The sequence below is a fragment of the Hyla sarda genome, chromosome 4, assembly GCF_029499605.1.
Source record: "Hyla sarda isolate aHylSar1 chromosome 4, aHylSar1.hap1, whole genome shotgun sequence".
NCBI classification, from domain to species: Eukaryota; Metazoa; Chordata; class Amphibia; order Anura; family Hylidae; genus Hyla; species Hyla sarda.
The window spans coordinates 296,806,755-296,828,130 of NC_079192.1; the positions used below are offsets into that span (position 1 = coordinate 296,806,755).

Below are 21,376 nucleotides of genomic sequence, written 5' to 3' on the forward strand. Positions count from 1 at the left end.
GGAACTTTCCAGAGCAGGAGAAAATCCCCATGGCAAACATATGCTGCTCTGGACAGTTCCTTAAATGGACAGAGGTGTCCGCAGAGAGCACTGTGGTCGTGACAGAAAATAAATCCCAAAAGAAAAGAATTTTCTCTGTAGTATACAGCCGCTAATAAGTACTTGAAGGATTAAGAATTTTTAATAGAAGTAATTTATAAATCGGTTTAACTTGTGTTTAACTTAACCAGTTGATAAAAAAAAAAAAAAAAAACGTTTTCCACCGGAGTACCCCTTCAACCCCTTAAGGACCAAGCCCATTTTCACCTTAAGGACCAGAGCATTTTTTGCACATCTGACCACTGTCACTTAGAGCATTAATAACTCTGGGATGCTTTTACTTTTCATTCTGATTCCGAGATAGTTTTTTCGTGACATATTCTACTTTATGTTAGTGGTAAATTTTTGTCGATACTTGCATCATTTCTTGATGAAAAAATTGAAAAAATTTAGCATTTTTCTAACTTTGAAGCTCTCTGCTCAAATAGACATTACAAGTAAATTATATATTGATTCACATATACAATATGTCTAATTTATGTTTGCATCATAAAGTTGACATGTTTTTAATTTTGGAAGACATCAGAGGGCTTCAAAGTTCAGCAGCAATTTTCCACAAAATTTTCTAAATCGGAATTTTTCGGGGACCAGTTCAGTTTTGAAGTGGATTTGAAGGGCCTTCATATTAAAAAATACCCCACAAATGACCCCATTATAAAAACTGCACCCCTCAAAGTATTCAAAAGTACATTCAGTAAGTGTGTTAACCCTTTTTTCACAGGAATAGCAGCAAAGTGAAGGAGAAAATTCAATATCTTTTGTAAAAAAAAATTACACTCGCATGTTCTTGTAGACCCAGTTTTTGAATTTTTACAAGGGGTAAAAGTAGAAAAAGCCCCCCAAAATTTATAACCCAATTTCTCTCGAGTAAGGAAATACCTCATATGTGTATGTAAAGTGTTCGGCGGGTGCAGTAGAGATTTTGGAGAGTGAATTTTGCTGAAATGGTTTTTGGGGGCATGTCGCATTTAGGAAGCCCCTATGGTGCCAGAACAGCAGAACCCCCCCCCCCCACCTGGCATACCATTTTGGAAACTACACCCCTCAAGGCACGTAACAAGTACAGTGAGACTTAACACCCCAAGGTGTTTGACGACTTTTCGTTGAAGTCGGATGTGTAAATGAAAAAAAAACATTCACACTAAAGTGCAGTTTTTTCCCCCAAAATTTATCATTTTTACAAAGGGTAATGAGAGAAAATGCCCCCCAAAATTTGTAACCCTATCTCTTCTGAGTTTAGAAATACCCCAGGTTAGGACTACAAAATGCTCTGCGGGCAAACTACAATGCTGAGAAGAGAAGGAGTCACATTTGGCTTTAGGAGTCACATTTGGCAAATTTTGCTGAAATGGTTTTCGGGGGGCATGTCGCATTTAGGAAGCCCCTATGGTGCCAGAACAGCAAAAAAAACACATGGCATATTATTTTGGAAACTACACCCCTCAAGGAACGTAACAAGGGGTAAAGTGAGCCTTAACACCCCACAGGTTTTTGACGACATTTTGTTAAACTTGGATGTGTAAATGAAAAAAAATTTTCACTAAAATGCAGTTTTTCCCAAAAATATTACATTTTTACAAGGGAGAAATGACTTTGGAACAGGCGGCAGTGCAAATGGAAAATGAAATTTTTCATTTTCACGGACCACTGTTCCAAACATCTGTCAGACACCTGTGGGGCAGAAATGCTCACTGTACCCCTTATTACGTTCCGTGAGGGGTTTAGTTTCCAAAATTGGGTCACATGTGGGGGGTCCACTGTTCTGGCACTATGGGGGCTTTGTAAACACACTTGGCCTTAAATTTCGGACAAACGTTCTCTTCAAAAGCCCAATGGCATTCCTTCTTTTCTGAGCATTGTAGTTCGCCCGCAGAGCACTTTACATCCACATATGGAGTATGTTCTTACTCAGAAGAGATGGGGTTACAAATTTTGGGGGCTTTTTTCCTATTTTCCCTTGTAAAAATGAAAAATTTAGGGTAACACCAGCATTTTATTGAAACATTTTTTTTTTTCATTTTCCCATCCAACTTTAACGAAAATTCTTTAAACACCTGTGGGGGTTAATGATCACTATACCACTTGTTAAGTTCTGTGAGGGGTGTAGTTTCAAAAATGGGGTCACATGTGGGTATTTATTTTTTTGCGTTTATGTCAGAACCGCTGTAAAATCAGCCATCCCTGTTCAAATAACCAATTTAGGCCTCAAATGTACATAGTGCACTCTCACTGCTGAGCCTTGTTGTGCTCCCGCAGAGCATTTCACGCTCACATATGGGGTATTTGAAATTGCATTACAAATTTTGGGGGTCTTTTTTTCCTTTTACCACTTGTGAAAATAAAAAGTATTGGGCAACACCAGCATGTTAGTGTAAAATGTTTGATTTTTTTTTACACTAACAGGCTGGTGTAGCCCCCAACTTTTCCTTTTCATGAGGGGTAAAAGTAGAAAAAGCCCCCCAAAATTTGTAGTGTAATTTCTCCTGAGTATGGCAATACCCCCATATGTGGCCCTAAACTGTTTCCTTGAAATACGACAGGGATCCGAAGTGAGAGAGCACCATGCGCATTTGAGGACTAAATTGGGGATTGCATATGGGTAAACATAGGGGTATTCTACGCCAGTGATTCCCAAACAGGGTGTCTCCAGCTGTTGCTAAACTCCCAGCATGCCTGGACAATCAGTGGCTGTCCAGAAATGCAGGGAGTTGTTGTTTTGCAACAGCTGGAGGCTCCGTTTTGGAAACACTGCCATACAATACGGTTTAAATTTTTATTGGGGGGGACAGTGTAAGGGGGTGTATATGTAATGTTTTACTCTTTATTATATGTTAGTGTAGTGTAGTGTTTTTAGGGTACATTCGCACTAGCGTGTTAAGGCGAGTTTCCCTCTAGGAGTTCGAGCTGCGGCGAAAAATTTGCCGCAGCCCAAACTTGAAGCCGGAAACTTACTGTAAGCCTGTCCGTGTGAATGTACCCTGTACGTTCACATTGGGGGGGGCAAACCTCCAGCTGTTTCAAAACTACAACTCCCAGCATGTACTGACAAACCGTGCATGCTGGGAGTTGTACTTTTGCAACAGCTGGAGGCACACTGGTTGGAAAATCTTCAGTTAGGTTCTGTTACCTAACTCAGTATTTTCTAACCAGTGTGCCACCAGCTGTTGCAAAACTACAACTCCCAGCATGTACTGATCGCCGACGGGCATGATGGGAGAAGTAGTTATGCAATAGCTGGAGGTACGCAACTACAACTCCCAGCATGCCGAGACAGCTGATTGCTGTTTGGACATGCTGGGATTTGCAGTATGGGACTTTAGTCAAAAACCCAGACCCTCGCAAATGGGTGTAAGTTAGGGTAAATTTTTGTCTACTATATTTTTAGTTGACATAAGTAACAAGTGACCGAGTTTCATAGAAATATTTTCAGCCATTTGAAGTTATGCTGGAATATAGTCACATAGGGGGAGATTTATCAAAACCTGTGCAGAGGAAAAGTTGCCCAGTTGCCCATAGCAACCAATCAGATCGCTTCTTTCATTTTTAAAGAGGCTTGTGAAAAATGAAAGAAGCAATCTGATTGGTTGCTAGGGGCAACTCAGACACTTTTCCTCTGAACAGGTTTTGATAAATCTTCCCCATAAATACATATGTACACACTCATGCATTAGGGGAGATTTATCAAAACCTGTGAAGAGGAAGAGTGGTGCAGTTGCACAGGGCAACCAACCAGATTGCTTCTTTATTTTTAAAAAGGAAAGAAGCGATCTGATTGGTTGCTATAGGCAACTGCACCACTCTTCCTCTACGTGAAGTGATGAATCTCCCCATTGAGTTATAAATATATAGATATGTTATAATTGTGCAGCTCACAGCCACACATACATGGTTGTCGGCCTGTTTGGCTCCGATTCAGTATAAGTAACCGGTCTGCGGTGACACTGATTAAAGTCATATACATTGTACCATCAGTTCACCAGGATTGGCCACAATCGCTAAGGTTTACAAAAGAAGCTTCCAAAGAAATGTATTTGCAGTGTTATTGAGTAACGCTTGGTATTTTTCAGATTTTATTCTTGATCTGAATATATTGGAAAATTTATAAAAAAAAGAAAAAAAAAGAAAAGTATGTTTCTACACAACATGAAATCTTCTGTAGTTCTGTATTAATATAGCAATTGGATGTCACCGTGTATAATCTGTATAATGTAGATACTAAGCCCAGTGCAGAAACACATGATACTAAGGATGATATTATCTGTGTGTGGTGTGGCCACGCCCACTGATGTCACACATGTGATGTAATAACTCTATAGAATCTTGGGGCTAACAAAAACGGCTGCAGCCCTGACTTTGTTGAGGGAGTTGTATCACAGCAGTGATGGCGAGCAGTGGAAAGCGTACAGGAAAGCGGAAGTATGACCAGGTGACCGAGGACACCAAAAAAGGATATACCATTCCAGCCGACACCGGCCAAAAGATCTCCACCCGCTTTGGCTCCCAGACCAACCCCGGCTTTAACATCTCAGCCGGAGGACATGGAGGTGGAGGGGAGACAATTCCCTGAGGATATCGACATGTATTATCTGGAGCCAAAGAGGATGAAATTCACCTATGATGTGGATGGATCTTGTATTATGGCCGATATGACCTGGATATGGAAGAGAAGGAGTTAGATTCTACTTCTCCAGCACCATCTATAACATCTATTGGGAGACTCTCTTGAGGTAAGAACTTTACTGCAATGATCTTCTCTTCTCATACTCTTCTACTATTGCTCAAGTACAAAATATTTATTTATTTCTCTGCTTTCTATGTAGTTTCCCAATAACATTTATAACATTTGAGACTCTCCTGAAGACTCATCCAGTGAGGAGACCTCAGTGTAGTAGATTAGCAGCAGCCGGCACATCTGATACATAGAAATGTCGCGAATTGTTCGCCGGCGAACAGTTCCTGGCGAATTTAGCATGTTCGTGTTCGCATCGCTGGGCGAACATATGTGAAGTTCGATCCGCCCCCTATACTTTAACCCGTTTACGCAAAATCAGGTACATGTACCTGATGATTAGCGGTGACTTCGCGCAACATCAGGTACATGTACCTGATGGACATAAACTGTCACAGCGCCGCCGCGCGCTGTGACAGTTTTATGAAACTTGCTGTGCTACACAGCAGGACCTCCCTGAAGCCGGCCAGGGACCAATCACAGCGGTCCCTGGCCGGCGATCGCTGCTATTGGTCCGTCAGTTCAGACGAACCGAAAGCAGGGATCTGGCGGCGGTCTCCTCCTTCCCCCTCTCCTCCGTCTCTTCATTCAGTGAAGCGATCGGTGGTGAGAGGGGCCCCGTTGGGGGAGGCCGCCCACAGCACTCAGGATCGGAGCGCAGCTCCGATCCTGAGTTAACCCTGTAGACGCTGCGGTCACTGTGACCGCGGCGTCTATTAGGATTACAGAGGGAGGGAGCTCCAACTGTCACCATCGGCGCTCTGCAAAGTGAAAGCAGAGCGCTGATGGTTGCCATGGCAACCGGAGGACTGACAGTAGCCTCCGTTGCCATGGCAACATGAGTGATCAGTCTCTACCTAAGGTAGGGACTGATCTTTCCTATGCCTGTCAGTACTGACAGACATAGGCAAAATTCAATGGAGTACAGATGTGTACTCCATTGAATTGTGTGTGTATAACAGTAAAACAAAAAAAATGTTTAATGTGAAATAAAGTGAAAAAGAAATAAAAAAGTGAAAAAAAAATAAAAATGTGAAAAAAAATTAAAATAAAAAATGTGAAAAATAAAATGAAAAAAATTGGAAAAAAATAGTAAAATAAATTCTCTATATATATATAATACACCCCCAACACAAACCCAAAAATAGTCCCCCCAAAAACATCAACATGTCCCGCAAAAAAAGAGTCCTCACACAATTGCGTCAGTGAAAAAATAAAAAAGTTATGGCTCACAGAATATGGCGAATTAAAAACGTGATTTTTTTTTACAAAAATCGTTTTTATGCTATAAATGAACTAAAATATAAAAAAAAAGCATACAAATTTGGTATCGCCGTAACCGTATCAACCTGCAGAGTAAAGTTAACATGTCATTTATACCGCATGACGAACGACCTAAATTATTTTAATAAAAAACAACTGCAGAATAGATTTTTTTATGTATATCACCTCATAAAAAATAAAATAAAAAACGATCAAAGTGTCACATGTGTCCCAGAATGGTACCAATAAAAGCGTCAACTTGTCTCCCAAAAATATTTTTGCACCCCAAGGCCTCTGCGACTTTATATGATGCCAACAAAATATCCTAAACTAAAAGGGTGCCCCAAAATCCACATAGCACTCCTTCATGTCTGAGGCCTGCATGAGAGACACGTAGCGCACAAAGGCCACATATGGGATATTTCTAAAAACGTCAGAATTCAGGGAATAAATCTTGAGTTTTATTTCTTTGTCAACACCTACTGTGTTACAGAAAAAAAATGGATAAAAATGAAAAATCTGCAAAAAAAATGAAATTTTTAAATTCAGCCTCCACTTTGCTTTCATTTCTGTGAAGCACCGAAAGGGTTAATAAACTTCTTTAATGTCATTCTGACTACTTTAAGGGGTGCAGTTTCTAAAATGGGGTGATTTATGGGGGTATCTAACATGAAGGCCCCTCAATTCCACTTCAGAACTGAACTGGTCCCTGAAAAATCAGATTTTGAAATTTTCTTGAAAATCTGGAAAATTGCTGCTAAACTTATAAACCCTCTAACATTCTAAAAAAGTAAAATATGTTTATCAAATGATGGGAACATAAAGTAGACATATTGTAGATGTGAATTAATCATTAATTTGGTGCGATATGACTATTTATGGTACAAGCATAAAATGTAAAGTCTAGAAAAATGCAAATTTTTCATTTTTTTCGCCAAATTTTTCATTTTTTTTTACAAAAAACGCTGAATATATCAATCAAAATTTACCACTTATGTAAAGTACAATATGTCACGAAAAAACAATCTCAGAATTGGGTTGATAAGTAAAAGCGTTCCAAAGTTATTACCACATAAAGAGACACATGTCAGATTTGAAAAAAAGGCCTTGGTCATTAAGGCCAAAACAGGCTGTTGAGTAAAGGGGTTGCAGTAAACTTTGACCCTGTGAGTCAGAGTCAGCAGACACATTACAGCCAATCAGCAGCAGTCCCTCCCTTCCAGACCCTCCTACCTCTTGCACGGACGCCATTTTAGCCTCATTCAGCAGGCTGCAGGCTTAAGAAGTGGAGGGTCAGAGAAACTGCTCCTGCTGTATAGGGAAAGCGATAGTTAGGTTACTGCTAGGTGGTGTATTCAGGGTCCAGTTTACTCCTAAAGCACTAGTGTAACATCTGCTTTAAGTCAGCACCCAAGAAAGCTCTTTTTAGGGCTGAAAGATATCAGTCCTGGTTGGGAGGGAATCGCTGGTTAAAAGGGGTACTCTAGAATCAAACTTAAGTTCCTTTAAGCAACTAACTACTACAGTATTCAAAGGGCTGAAAGATATCAGTCCGTGTGTCTTGCAACAGCTGGAGGCACCCTGGTTGTGAGGGAACCACTGGTTAAAAGGGGTACTCCAGAATCAAACTTAAGTTCCTTCAAGCAACTAACTACTACAGTATTCAAATGGCTGAAAGATATCAGTCCGTGTGTCTTGCAAGTTGCAACAGCTGGAGGCACCCTGGTTGGGAGGGAACCGCTGGTTAAAAGGGGTACTCCAGTATAAAACTTAAGTTCCTTCAAGCAACTAACTACTACAGTATTCAAAGGGCTGAAATATATCAGTCCGTGTGTTTTGCAACAGCTGGAGGCACCCTGGTTGGGGACCACTGCATAAAAGGGGAACTCCGCTGGCAAGCTTTTTTTCTTTAAAGCAACTAACTACTACAGTATTCAAAGGGCTGAAATATATCAGTCTGTGTGTTTTGCAACAGCTGGAGGCACCCTGGTTGGGGACCACTGCTTAAACGGGGAACTCCGCTGGCAAGCTTTTCTGCTCATTGTCATACTAGTGCAAATCACATTAGGTGTGACAGTTGTGCAAATTAAAAAAAAACCTTTATTGGCTGTTAAATAAAATCAGTCGTCACTCTCAGTTCACGTCACAGTTGCCATTTTTTTGCCTGCTGGGCAAATTGTGTCACCCTAGTGCAAATCACATTAAGTGTGACAGTTGTGCAAATAAGAAAAAAAAACCTTTTTGGCTGTTAAATAAAATCAGTCGTCACTGTCAGTTCACGTCAAAGTTGCCAGTTTTTTTGCCTGCAGGGCAAATTGTGTCACACTAGTGCAAATCACATTAGGTGTGACAGTTGTGCAAATAAAAAAAAATACCTTTTTTGGCTGTTAAATAAAATCAGTCGTCACTGTCAGTTCACGTCACAGTTGCCAGTTTTTTTGCCTGCAGTGCAAATTGTGTCACTCTAGTGCAAATCACATTAGGTGTGACAGTTGTGCAAATTTAACCAAAAAAATTACAGGCAGAGGAAGGCCACCCCGCAGGGGCCGTCGTGGTGCTGGGATTCCCTTTGGCCCTAGAATGGCCAGTGTTCAAAGGCCACATACCCTGAACCCCCAAAGTTCTGAGGACTTAGTTGTGCAAATAAAAATAAAAAATACCTTTTTTGGCTGTTAAATAAAATCAGTCGTCACTGTCAGTTCACGTCACAGTTGCCAGTTTTTTTGCCTGCAGGGCAAATTGTGTCATCCTTGTGCAAATCACATTAAGTGTGACAGTTGTGCAAATAAAATAAAAAATACCTTTTTTGGCTGTTAAATAAAATCAGTCGTCACTGTCAGTTCACGTCACAGTTGCCAGTTTTTTTGCCTGCAGGGCAAATTGTGTCATCCTAGTGCAAATCACATTAAGTGTGACAGTTGTGCAAATAAAAAAAAAATACCTTTTTTGGCTGTTAAATAAAATCAGTCGTCACTGTCAGTTCACGTCACAGTTTCCAGTTTTTTTGCCTGCAGGGCAAATTGTGTCACCCTAGTGCAAATCACATTAGGTGTGACAGTTGTGCAAATTTAACCAAAAAAATGACAGGCAGAGGAAGGCCACCCCGCAGGGGCCGTCATGGTGCTGGGATTCCCTTTGGCCCTAGAATGGCCAGTGTTCAGAGGCCACGTACCCTGAACCCCCAAAGTTCTGAGGACTTATCTGACTGGCTATCACAAGACACCCAATCTACTACAGCTTCTGCTTGGAACCTTGACGCACCGTCCTTCTCCTCCTCTAGCTTAGCTTCGGGCACCTCTCATGCTACCACTTGCCTTCCTGCCACCACCACCAACACTAGCACCGCAGTAGCTTTACTTGATCCGTCAGAGGAGTTATTTACACATCAGTTTGAAGGCATGAGTCATGCGCAACCATTATTGCCAGAGGATGTAGTTAACAGGGATATGTCTCAGTCAGGCAGCATTACACACATGGACGTATGGTGTGATGATGATGTTGTACCTGCTGCTGCTTCCTTTCTTGAGGTGTCAGATAGCGGTGAAGGTGTTGATGATGACGATGTGTCCGTGGATGCCACGTGGGTGCCCGCTAGAAGAGATGAAGAGGGGGAAAGTTCAGATGGGGAGACAGAGAGGAGGAGGACACGAGTTGGAAGCAGGGGGAGGTCGTCGCAAAGAGCTAGTGGCACAGTCAGACAGCATGCATCGGCACCCAGGGTCTGCCAGACGGGACGCCACTCAACGCATGTTGTTGCTACTACCAGAATGCCGTCATCGCAGAGCTCAGCAGTGTGGCATTTTTTTTGTGTGTCTGCCTCTGACAACAGCGAGGCCATTTGCAACCTGTGCCAGAAGAAACTGAGTCGTGGGAAGTCCAACACCCACCTAGGCACAACTGCTTTGCGAAGGCACATGATGTCACATCACAAACGCCTATGGGATCAACATGTCAGTACAAGCACCACGCAAAGTCAAAGCCGCCATCCTCCTCCTGGTCCAGCATCTTCAGCCAGGTCAACCACTGCTGCCCTCCTTGCCCCCTCTCAACCATGCGCCTCTCCGTCTCTCGCCTTGAGCAGTCCTGCTCCTCTGCCCACGGTCAGGTGTCTGTCAAGGAGATGTTTGAGCGCAAGAAGACAATGTCTTAAAGTCACCTCCTAGCCCGGTGTCTGACAGCTGGCTTGCCGAAACTGCTAGCCCGCCAGCTTTTACCATACGAGCTGGTGGAGTCTGAGGCCTTTCAAAAATTTGTAGCCATTGGGACACCGCAGTGGAAGGTACCCGGCTGAAATTTTTCTGCACAAAAGGCAATCCCCAACCTGTACTCCATTGTGCAAAAGGAAATTATGGCATGTCTGGCACACAGTGTAGGGGCAAGGGTCCATCTGACCACTGATACCTGGTCTGCAAAGCATGGTCAGGGCAGGTATATCACCAATACTGCGCATTGGGTAAACCTGGTGACGGCTGCCAAGCATGGAATGCGTGGCTCTGCAGAGGAGTTGGTGACACTGCCATGACTTGCATGCAGGCCTGCTGCCACCTCCTCTACTCCTCCTACTCCATCCTCTTCCATAACATCCTCGGCAGAGTCCTCTTCCACTGCTGCGTCTTGCTCCACGTCCCGGATACGGCAGTGTCACGCCATATTGGGGTTGACTTGCCTCAAAGCGGAGAGTCACACCGCACCAGCGCTCCTGTCGGCCCTGAACGCACAGGTGGACCAGTGGCTGACTCCGCACCAACTGGAGATCGGCAAGGTGGTTTGTGACAACGGAACAAATTTGTTGGCGGCATTGAGGTTGTGCAAGTTGACACGTGCCGTGCATGGCACATGTGTGTAATCTCATTGTACAACGCTTTGTGCTCAAGTACCCAGGCTTACAGGATGTCCTGAAGCAGTCCAGGAAGGTGTATGGCCATTTCAGGCATTCCTACATGGCCATGGCGCAGTTGTCAGATATCCAGCGGCGAAACAACATGCCAGTGAGGTGCTTTATTTGCGACAGCCCGACACGTTGGAATTCAACACTCCTAATGTTCGACCGCCTGCTCCAACAAGAAAAAGCCGTCAACGAATATTTGTATGACCGGACATCATCTGCGGAGCTGGGAATTATTTTGCCACGTTACTGGAGGCTCATGCGCAATGCCTGTAGGCTCATGCGTCCTTTCGAGGAGGTGACAAACCTGGTCAGTCGCAACGAAGGCACCATCAGCAACATCATACCGTTTGTTTTCTTCCTGGAGCGTGCCCTGTGAAGAGTGCTGGATCAGGCAGTAGATGAGCGTGAAGAGGAAGAGTTGTGGACACCATCACCACCAGAAACAGCCTTATCAGCATCGCTTGCTGGTACTCTCTGCTGACATCTCTGTCCATTTTAGCAACCGTGGATATTAGATGTATGCTAAGGGTAGCATGGTGGCTCAGAGGTTAGCTGCCTCAAGGGGGGCTCTAACTATATGCTGCCTAATATGGGGAAATCTTATGTGCTGCCTAAAGGGGAGCTCTAAATATGTGCTGCCTAACATGGGAGAATATATGTGCTGCCTAAAGGGGGGATCTAACTATGTGCTGCCTAAAGGGAGCCTCGAACTATGTGCTGCCTAATATGGGGGAATCTAACTATGTGCTGCCTAAAGGGGGCTAAAGCATGTTATTCCAAACCATTTAGGAATAATAGGTGATTTATGCCCTTTATGGATTAAAACCAGACTCTGTATCAACTATGTAATTTTCCATGGGAGTTTTGCTATGGATCCCACTCCGGCACGCCACAGTCCAGGTGTTAGTCCCCTTGAAACAACTTTTAAATCACTATTGTGGTCAGAAAGAGTCCGTGTGGGTTTTAAAATTTGTCTGCCCATTGAAGTCAAATTTTATGTTTGCGACATCACTACTGATACAGCGCCTTCCAGCCTCTCCACAGAGAAGACATCACTGGGCTCCGATCTCAGAACATTTGAAGATACAGCGCCCTCCAGCCTCTACGCAGAGATTACATCACTGTGCTCAAATCTCAGAACATCTTACATTTTGAGATTTAAGAGTAAACATATTTATTTTTTATCATATGTTATTGTGTTCTGTTGCAATATTACTAAGTCTAATACTCAGGGGACAATGTATCATGGCATAGAAAAGTGAAATATATTTGCACAAGACTTGTTTCAAGTGAAAATTAGCAACCTTACCAACTTTTTGTGACGCTAGAATTGCCACCTGGCCGGTATTTTAGACTCCCTGCTGGTATGCTTTATCTAAAAAGAAGGGCTTTGCAATGGCCGGTATTTTTCTAAGCCCTCTGCACTGTGAGGGAGAGGAGAGAGCTAACCCCGCCCCCTCTCTTTGCCAGCTGAGCTCTTATTGGTGGAGACTTCTGTCAGCTGAGCTGTGATTGGTGGAGCTCAGGAAACTCAGTAAAGGAGAAGATTAACCCCCACCTGGCCGCCCTGATCCTACACTAAGTGACTGCAGCCCCTGTAAGTACTCACACAGTGTCTGATAAGGGGAGGGGGTGGCAGAGCAGCAGACTGATGAGAACATTAAAGGGGTACTCCGCTTCTCAGCGTTTGGAACAAACTGTTCCGAACGCTGGAGCCGGCGCCGGGAGCACGTGATGTTATAGCCCCGCCCCCTCAAGTCAAGTCTATGGGAGAGGGCGTGACGGCAGTTTGTTCCAAACGCTGAGCAGCGGAGTACCGCTTTAAACCCTTAAGGACCTAGGCCGTATGGATACGCCCTGGCTCCCTGGTACTTAAGGACCAAGGACGTTTCCATACTCCTGTGGGAATTTCGGTCCCTGACCTTCTAGAGCGACGACCAATAGCAGATCGGGGGGGGGGTGACCTTTCAGTTTCCCCGTTCTGCCCACCCACAATAGGTCTGACAGAACGGGGAAACCTACAGAGGACCGGCGCCGAAGATCCACACACCCATCCAGCGAAGACGGGCGACGGTGATCGGCGGGCGGCGATGACGTGTGGCTGGCTCCCAGGATCCTACAGAAGCCGATGAGTTGCCTAGCAACATTTGGAGGGCTACAGTCTGAGACCACTATACAGTGGTCTCAAAACTGTAGCCCTCCAGATGTTGCAAAACTACAACTCCCAGCATGCCCACACAGCTGTTTGCTGTTTGGGCATGCTGGGATTTGTAGTTTTGCAGCAGCTGGAGAGCTACAGTTTGGAGATCACTGTGCGGTGGTCTCTAAACTGTAGCCCTCCAGAGGTTGCAAAACTGCAAATCCCAGCATGCCCAAACAGCAAACAGCCTGCTCTGCATGCTGGGAGTTGTAGTTGCATACCTCCAGCTGTTGCATAACTACATCTCCCAGCATGCCATTCGGCGATCAGTACATTTGTGATTTGCACAGGGGTGGCTGATTTTACACCCCTAATGGAATGTAACAAGGGGTATAGTGAGCCTTAACACCCCACAGGTGTTTGCCGAATTTTCATTAAAGTTGGATGGGAAAATGAAAAAAATAATGTTTTCACTAAAATGCTGGTGTTACCCTAAATATTTCATTTTCACAAGGGAAAATAGGAAAAAGGCCCCCAAAATTTGTAACCCTATTTATTCTGAGTAAGAAAATACCCCACATGTAAAGTGCTCTGCGGGTGCACTACAATGCTCAGAAGAGAAGGAGCAACATTGGGCTTTTGAAGAGAAAATTTGTCCAGAATTGAAGGCCACGTGTGTTTACATAGCCCCCATAGTGCCAGAACAATGGACCCACCAGCCACATGTGACCCCATTTTGGAAACTACACCCCTCAAGTATTGTAATAAGGGGTACAGTGAGCATTTACACCCCACAGGTGTCTGACAGATTTTTGGAACAGTGGTCAGTGAAAATGAAAAATGTAATTTACGACTAACACAAAGTAGAATATGTCATGAAAAAACAATTTCGGAATCAGAATGAAAGGTAAAAGCATCCCAGAGTTATTAATGCTAAAAGTGACAGTGGTCAGATGTTCAAAAAATGGCCGGGTCCTTAAGGTATAAATGGGCTGGGTCCTTAAGGGGTTAAGGAGGAGGATTGTTTAGTTTTTTCCTTCAGGATCTTCTTCAACTTTAAAACTACAACTCCCATTGTGATCTGTCTGTTCAGCCTGTGCTTCCTCCAACCTTGAGCCTTAGGGGGCACAGACAGAGTTCAATGGACAGCAAAATCTGCACAGAAAATACTCACGTGTGAACTGTCCCTTAGGCTGTGTTCACACAAGCAGATTTGTTTTCAAACTCGTACAGTGTTTCCCGCTGTGAGTGTGAATGGGGACGAGCTCTCCACAGCAGATTTTCTGTAGCAGAATTTCCTCTGTGGAAAATCCACCGGAGACCCTATTGACCCCATTCAAACTCACAGTGGGAAACACGGTATGAGTTTGAAAACAAATCCGCCCATGTGAACACATATTTTGCTGCCGTTTGCTGATTTTCTGCAGGTGATTTAGCTGCCGTTTAATTTCAATGCATATGAAAATCAGCAGCAAAACACACAGTAAAATATGCACGTGTCAATGTACCCATATGCAGAATGATGGCTTGTATGGCGGTATTGTTAGGTCATGGTATGGCGGTGTTTTCCAGTCTTGGTATGGAGGTATTGTTCAGCTGTTATGGCGGTGTTATCCAGTCATGATGTGGGGATATTCAAATTACAGTATTATTTAACCCCTTAAGGACCCAGCCAATTTTTAGTGTAGTGCCCCGTAATTTTTTGCACATCCGACCACTGTCACTTTAAGCATTAATAACTCTTGGATGCTTTTACCTTTCATTCTGATTCCAAGATTGTTTTTCGTGACATATTCTACTTTATGTTAGTGGTAAATTTTCGTCGATGCTTGCATCATTTCTTGGTGCAAAATTCAAAAATTTCATGAAAAAATAGAAAATTTAGCATTTTTGTAACTTTAGGGTAACACCAGCATTTTAGTGAAAACATTTTTTTTTTCATTTTCCCATCCAACTTTAACGAAAATTCGTCAAACACCTGTGGGGTGTAAAGGCTCACTATACCCCTTGTTACGTTCCATGAGGGGTGTAGTTTCCAAAATGGGGTCACATGTGGGTATTTCTTTTTTTGCATTTATGTCAGAACCGCTGTAAAATCAGCCACCCCTGTGCAAATCACCAATTTAGGCCTCAAATGTACACAGTGCGATCTCACTCCTGAGCCATGTTGTGCACCCGCAGAACATTTTACGCCCACGTATGGGGTGTTTCCGTACTCAGGAGAAATTGCGTTACAAATTTTGGGGGTCTTTTTTTCGTTTTATCACTTGTGAAAATGAAAAGTATGGGGCAACACCAACACGTTAGTGTAAAATGTTTTATTTTTTTACACTAACAGGCTGGTGTAGCCCCCAACTTTTCATTTTCATAAGGGGTAAATGGAGAAAAAAAACACCAAAATTTGTAGTGCAATTTCTCCCAAGTACGGAAATACCCCATATGTGGGCCAAAACTGTTTCCTTGAAATACGACAGGGCGCCGAAGTGAGAGAGCACCATGCGCATTTGAGGACTACATTAGGGATTGCATAGGGGTGGACATAGGGGTATTCTATGCCAGTAATTCCCAAACAGGGTGCCTCCAGCTGTTGCTAAACTCCCAGCATGCCTGGACAGTCAGTGGCTGTCTGGAAATGCTGGGAGTTGTTGTTTTGCAACAGCTGGAGGCTCCGTTTTGGAAACACTGTCGTACAAATTATGTTTCTCGTTTTTATTGGGGGGGGGGAACGTGTAAGGGGGTGTATATGTAGTGTTTTACTCTTTAGTTTGTGTTAGTGTAGTGTTTTTAGGGTACATTCGCACTGGCGTGTTACGGTGAGTTACCTGCTAGGAGTTTGCGCTGCAGCGAAAAAATTGCGGCAGCTCAAACTTGAAGCATGAAACTTACTGTAAACCTGCCCGTGTGAATGCACCCTATACATTCACATGGGGGGAGGGGGCGGCAAACCTCCAGCTGTTTCAAAATTACAACTTCCAGCATGTACTGACAAACCATGCATGCTGGGAGTTTTACTTTTGCAACAGCTGGAGGCACACTGGTTGGAAAACCTTCAGTTAGGTTCTGTTACCTAACTCAGTATTTTCCAACCAGTGTGCCTCCAGCTGTTGCAAAACTACAACTCCCAGCATGTACTTATCGCCGAAGAGCATGATGGGTGAGGTAGTTATGCAACAGCTGGAGGTACGCAACTACAACTCCCAGCATGGCGAGACAGCTGTTTTATGTTTGGGCATGCTGGGATTTGCAGTTTTGCATCCTCTGGAGAGCTACAGTTTAGAGACCACTGCACAGTGATCTCCAAACTATGGCCCTCCAGATGTTGCAAAACTACAAATCCCAGCATGCCCAGACAGCAAACAGCTGTGTGGGCATGCTAGGAGTTGTAGTTTTACAAGATCTAGAGGGCTACAGTTTAGAGACCACTGTATAGTGGTCTCAAACTGTAGCCCTCCAGATGTTGCTAGGCAACTCACCGGCTTCTGTAGGATACAGGGAGCCAGCCACACGACATCGCCGCCCGCCCATCTCCACCCTCAATCGCTGCGTCTGCCGATGGGTAAGTGGACCTCTGGCGCCGGTCCCCGTCAGTTTCCCCATTCTGCCCCGCCTATTGTGGGTGGGCAGAATGGGGAAACGGAAAGTTAACCCGTCCCCGATCTGCTATTGGTCGTCGCTTCTATATGACCAATAGCAGGGATAGGAGGAGTGGCACCCCTGCCACCTCACTCCTATTCCTTCAGGGGGATCGTGGGTGTCTTGGACAACCCTGATAGACCTGTATGACACGGAATTGCCTCAAATGGCCGGTGTGATTTCACCGCCGATTTGCGGCGATCGCTGACATGAAGGGGGGTCTCAGGACCCCCCTGGGCATCTGCACGGGGTGCCTGCTGTTAGATATCAGCAGTAAACCCGGTCCGATCCCCACTCGGTGCACGGCGAAATTCCTATGGGCGTACAGGTATGCTCTTGGTCCACCTGTACGCCCGTGGTCTCTAAGTGGTTAAGGATCTGATGGACAGGAAGGCGGAGAGATTCCTTAAGAGAACTTGGGAAACGGCTGGTGCTACTTTAAAACCTAATGTGATAGGTACCTTCGTAGCCCGTTCCCTTATTCTGTGGATAGACCAGTTATTTGCCAACATACAGAATGATATCCCCAAAGAGGATCTGTTAGCCTCTCTGCCAGTTATTAGGAAGGTGGCTGCCTTTCTAGCGGACTCTGAGGCTGTCGGCCAGGTCAGGGGCCCTAGTCAACTCAGCTAGAAGGGCATTATGGATTAAATGTTGGACGGGAGACAGTAACTGCAAAGGATTGGATTGTTTGGATTGGTCCTATCCGACCTTCTAGATAAAGCAGGGAATAGGAAAAAGGGGTTCCCTTTTCCTCAGACCTCTAAAAACAGAGGTGTCAGAAGAGAGCACTGTGGTCATGATGTCAGCAGAGAGCTCTGTGTTCCAAAAAGAAAAGGATTTCCTCTGTAGTATTCAGCAGCTAATAAGTACTGGAAGGATTAAGACTTTTTATAGAAGTAATTTACAAATCTGTTTAACTTTCTGGTACCAGTTGAAGAAAAAAAATAAAAGTTTTCCACCCGAGTACCCCATTCATTTTTCATTAAGTTTTCTTTTCTTTTTTTTGGATGTAAGGTCCTGCAGGCGGTGGTCCCACCCTAATTTTGGTACTCTGGTATTCTCTCTGGTGGTGCTGTGGTGACAGGGTGGAAAGCCTGTAATTACTCACCAGTAATTCTGTTTCCTCGTAGTCACGACAGCACCACGGCATTCCTACCCCTTTTTATTTCTGGGTTTCTTGTTTACACGGGTGAGAAGAAAACTAAATGTGGATGTATATACATTGATATATTTCATGTAGAGGGAAAGAAGACATTTTCTTCTACCATTATTCTATTCTGTAGATTGACTCTATGACTACATGGTGTCATTTATTTTTAGTAGTTTTGTTTGTTTGTAGGAAGTCAATTTAATTTGTAGGCTCTTAATGGGTCTCGGTAATTCACTGAGGCTATGGAGGGTTGTGCTTCCTTTTGTGCTCTAAGTCTCCTGTCTCTGGGGGAGGAGTCCATCTCTATGGTGGTGCTGTCGTGACTACGAGGAAACAGAATTACCGGTGAGTAATTACCTGCTATTTATGATTTTTTGCTTTACTACAATTACTACTGTTAAAAAATATATATATATTTCTTTGCCATATTCAGACTTCTATAACTTTTTTTCCTCTACACATCTGTATGCACAGTCATTTTTTGTTCCACAATCTGAAGTTTTTATTGATAGCATTTTAGGGTATATGGGAGTATTTTTTTAATCATTTTTCATTCCATGATTTATGGAAAACAGTGTAAGGCTGGGTTCACACTACGTTTTGTCCCATACGGGAGCGCATACGGCAGGGGGGAGCTAAAACCTTGCGCTCCCGTATGCCTTCGTATGCGCTCCCGTATGTAATACATTTCAATGAGCCGGCCGGAGTGAAACGTTCGGTCCGGACGGCTCATTTTTGCGCCGTATGCGCTTTTACAACCGGACCTAAAACTGTGGTCAACCACGGTTTGAGGTCCGGTTGTAAAAGCGCATACGGCGCAAAAATGAGCCGACCGGACCGAACGTTTCACTCCGGCCGGCTCATTGAAATGAATGACATACGGGAGCGCATACGGTGACATACGGGAGCGCGAGGTTTTAGCTCCCCCCTGCCGTATGCGCTCCCGTATGGGAGAAAACGTAGTGTGAACCCAGCCTAACAAAATAAAAAGTCAAGTCTGGCATTTCGCTATTTTTTGTTTGTTTTCTTTTTCATTAATAGCGTTCACTGTGCAAGATAAATTATGACATATTTTAATAGTTCAGACATTTACTCACACAGCAATACCAATTATTTAACCTTTTTGTGGTTACATTTTTCTTTATTTGAAAAATGGGAATGATTTTTTTTACTATAAGGGGGTTTAATAAATGTTATTAATATTTTATAATTATAATTACTCTTGTGAACTACTTGACTATACAATTGCTTGATCACTTATACTGCACACTGCTTGACTTGCGTTTTGTAGGAATCTTATCATGGCAGCCAAGGAATCCTTCAGAAGTCCCTGGCTGCCATGACAACTGAAGAAACAGAGGCGTTAAAAGTGAGCCATGGCACCGAGAGAAGTGTCTGGGAGGTTGTATTCCAGGCTTCTAACTGCTAACAGCTTGATTGACAGCTCTATTCCTATATGAGTAGATAATTAAATAGTTACATGAGCATTTATCTTTTCTTGGAGCTAGTCAGTCATATTTTTCTAGTCAAAGGATATAATGAAAACTGGAACACTTAACTCAGTTATTGGCAAATAAAGGTCCTCAAACCTCCCCATAAAATGAAAAATAGTAAACAACATCCATAGTAGAAAATATTGTACCATGTGACTTAAAGGGGTACTCCGCTGAAAACATCTTATCCCCTATCCAAAGGATAGGGGATAAGATGTTAGATCACAGGGGTCCCACCATGGGGACCCCCGCGATCTCTGCTGCCGCACCCAGTCATTCGGTGCACAGAGCAGAGTTTGCTCCGTGCACCGAATGACTGGGTGCGTCATGCCTCCTCCCATAGACGTGAATGGAGGGGGCATGCTGGCTTGCATCGCCCGATGAATGGAAGCCACCATGCCCCCTCCATTCACGTCTATGGGAGGAGGCGTGACGGCTATAGACATGAATGGAGGAGGCGTGTCTTGATGTCACGAATGCGGAAGCTGCAAGCTTTCGTGTTCTGGATGCCGATGCTGCCAGCCTGGAGATCGCGTGGGTCCCAAGCTGCCGGACTCCCGAAATCTAACATTTTAGCCCCTATCCTTTTGGATAGGGGATAACATGTTTCTGAGTCCCTCTTTAACCCCTTAAGGACTCAGCCCATTTTGGCCTTAAGGACTCAGACAATTTAATTTTTACGTTTTCATTTTTTCCTCCTCGCCTTCTAAAAATCATAACTCTTTTATATTTTCATCCACAGACTAGTATGAGGGCTTGTTTTTTGCGCGACCAGTTGTCCTTTGTAATGACATCACTCATTATATCATAAAATGTATGGCGCAACCAAAAAACACTATTTTTGTGGGGAAATTAAAACAAAAAACGCAATTTTGCTAATTTTGGAAGGTTTTGTTTTCACGCCGTACAATTTATGGTAAAAATGACGTGTGTTCTTTATTCTGAGGGTCAATACGATTAAAATGATACCCATTATTATATACTTTTATATTATTGTTGCGCTTAAAAAAAATCACAAACTTTTTAACCAAATTAGTACGTTTATAATCCCTTTATTTTGATGACCTATAACTTTTTTATTTTTCCGTATAAGCGGCGGTATGGGGGCTCATTTTTTGCGCCATGATCTGTACTTTTTTTTGATACCACATTTGTATATAAAAAACTTTTAATACATTTTTTATAATTTTTTTTTTAATAAAATGTATTAAAAAAGTAGGAATTTTGGACTTTTTAAATTTTTTTTCGTTCACGCCGTTCACCGTACGGGATCATTAACATTTTATTTTAATAGTTCGGACATTTACGCACGCGGGGATACCAAATATGTCTATAAAAAATGTTTTTTACGCTTTTTGGGGGTAAAATAGGAAAAAACGGACGTTTTACTTTTTTATTGGGGGAGGGGATTTTTCACTTTTTTTTTACTTTTACTTTTACATTTTTTTACATTTTTTTTTACACTTGAATAGTCCCCATAGGGGACTATTCATAGCAATACCATGATTGCTAATACTGATCTGTTCTATGTATAGGACATAGAACAGATCAGTATTATCGGTCATCTCCTGCTCTGGTCTGCTCGATCACAGACCAGAGCAGGAGACGCCGGGAGCCGCACGGAGGAAGGTGAGGGGACCTCCGTGCGGCGTTATGAATGATCGGATCCCCGCAGCAGCGCTGCGGGCGATCCGATCGTTCATTTTAATCGCGAACTCCCGCAGATGCCGGGATCTGTATTGATCCCGGCACCTGAGGGGTTAATGGCGGACGCCCGCGAGATCGCGGGCGTCGGCCATTGCCGGCGGGTCCCTGGCTGCGATCAGCAGCCGGGATCAGCCGCGCATGACACGGGCATCGCTCCGATGCCCGCGGTTATGCTTAGGACGTAAATGTACGTCCTGGTGCGTTAAGTACCACCTCACCAGGACGTACATTTACGTCCTGCGTCCTTAAGGGGTTAAAGGGTTGCTCCAGT

At 43.8% G+C, this 21,376-nt stretch overlaps 1 protein-coding gene across 10 annotated transcripts in view; it reads left to right on the plus strand.

The window, feature by feature from the left end:
* LOC130369397 (uncharacterized) overlaps positions 1–21,376 on the plus strand; it is a 158,370-nt gene that overhangs the window by 74,268 nt on the left and 62,726 nt on the right. The window contains exon 1 of one of the 10 annotated variants that reach the window (XM_056574609.1): positions 4,460–4,826. The exons of 8 other annotated variants lie outside the window; for them this stretch is intronic. The gene's annotated coding sequence lies outside the window, so the exon portion shown is untranslated. Of the gene's footprint in view, positions 1–4,459; positions 4,827–18,113; positions 18,251–21,376 lie in introns of those variants that run through there. One more of the 10 variants, XM_056574610.1, reaches the window with a different exon arrangement.